Source organism: Eimeria necatrix, genomic scaffold, assembly GCF_000499385.1.
Source record: "Eimeria necatrix Houghton genomic scaffold, Enh_scaff1867, whole genome shotgun sequence".
Classification (NCBI taxonomy): domain Eukaryota; phylum Apicomplexa; class Conoidasida; order Eucoccidiorida; family Eimeriidae; genus Eimeria; species Eimeria necatrix.
In genome coordinates this window covers 3,344-5,021 of record NW_013655078.1, presented here as the reverse complement: position 1 = coordinate 5,021, position 1,678 = coordinate 3,344, and positions in this window count along the sequence as shown.

Below are 1,678 nucleotides of genomic sequence, written 5' to 3'. Positions count from 1 at the left end.
GAAAAACATGTAGCATCGCAGTAGCTGCATAGAGCACGGCGTAGTACAGCAGGTTTCCATTAAATACATATGGCTACGCAGGGTCGCTGGATGACGGCTTTCCGTTCCGCCCTGGCATTATTCAAATACCAAGTTATGCCCTTTTGGGCTTAAGGGTGCACCAGCTACGTTCCAAGCAAATATTAATGCCTATCTACAACGTTTATTAGGACATGGCGTTACTGCGTACCTAGATGAGAGACTTATCGGTAGTCCCTACGTCTCTAGGCAGGTTTCTCTCCCGCGACAACTCGTCAGTATTTTTCATAAAAATTAGTTTTAACCAAAATTCCGCAAATACAATTTTGCCAGGCAAGCAATCACATATTTGGGCTATACAGTCACTGCTGCAAGGATCAAACCTGCAGAAGACGAAATCGAAGCCATTCGGCATTGGCCAGAGGTGCTGGAGAGCGAGACGCAGGCGTGCCAGTTCCTCGCGCCATAAATTACTTTTGCATGTTTTGGGACCTGACTAGGCAGACGCCGCCCGTCCGCTGGTTGATCTTACGAGTACAGACGCTCGTTTCAAATTAACAGAGCTTCACACGGAGGCAGTGAGGCAGCTCAAACAGCGCTTAATCGATTTCACTGCATTACAAGTCCCTGACACCACGAAGCCCTATACACGGCTCATACTGATCGCCAAGCTCTCACCTATCTCCAACGACTCCAAGCATCGAAGCCTCTGCGCGAAAGCACCGCCCAGTGGTTAGATTTCCTGGCCAAGTTTCCGGATTTTCACATTGCTTACGTTCAAGGTGCGCGCAATCAGGTGGCTGATGCCTTGTCTCACCTTCCCGGTCTCCCAAACGCCTGCTCGCACGACACACCACCGACACCACCGATGTTCGCAATAGAACAAGCGCGCGCGGCTCCTCGCTCTCGACACGGAACTCAACTCGTCAGCATTACAACGCACTTTGCCATTGCCACCTTCACTTGCGCCGCCGGAACACAATCCAGAGGCCGAACATTCTACACCTACAACGAAGGCGCTACGTGACCCTCCTGAACCCATTCGGCATTGGCCAGAGGTGCTGGAGAGCGAGACGCAGGCGTGCCAGTTCCTCGCGCCATAAATTACTTTTGCATGTTTTGGGACCTGACTAGGCTGACGCCGCCCGTCCGCTGGTTGATCTTACGAGTACAGACGCTCGTTTCAAATTAACAGAGCTTCACACGGAGGCAGTGAGGCAGCTCAAACAGCGCTTAATCGATTTCACTGCATTACAAGTCCCTGACACCACGAAGCCCTATACACGGCTCATACTGATCGCCAAGCTCTCACCTATCTCCAACGACTCCAAGCATCGAAGCCTCTGCGCGAAAGCACCGCCCAGTGGTTAGATTTCCTGGCCAAGTTTCCGGATTTTCACATTGCTTACGTTCAAGGTGCGCGCAATCAGGTGGCTGATGCCTTGTCTCACCTTCCCGGTCTCCCAAACGCCTGCTCGCACGACACACCACCGACACCACCGATGTTCGCAATAGAACAAGCGCGCGCGGCTCCTCGCTCTCGACACGGAACTCAACTCGTCAGCATTACAACGCACTTTGCCATTGCCACCTTCACTTGCGCCGCCGGAACACAATCCAGAGGCCGAACATTCTACACCTACAACGAAGGCGCTACGTC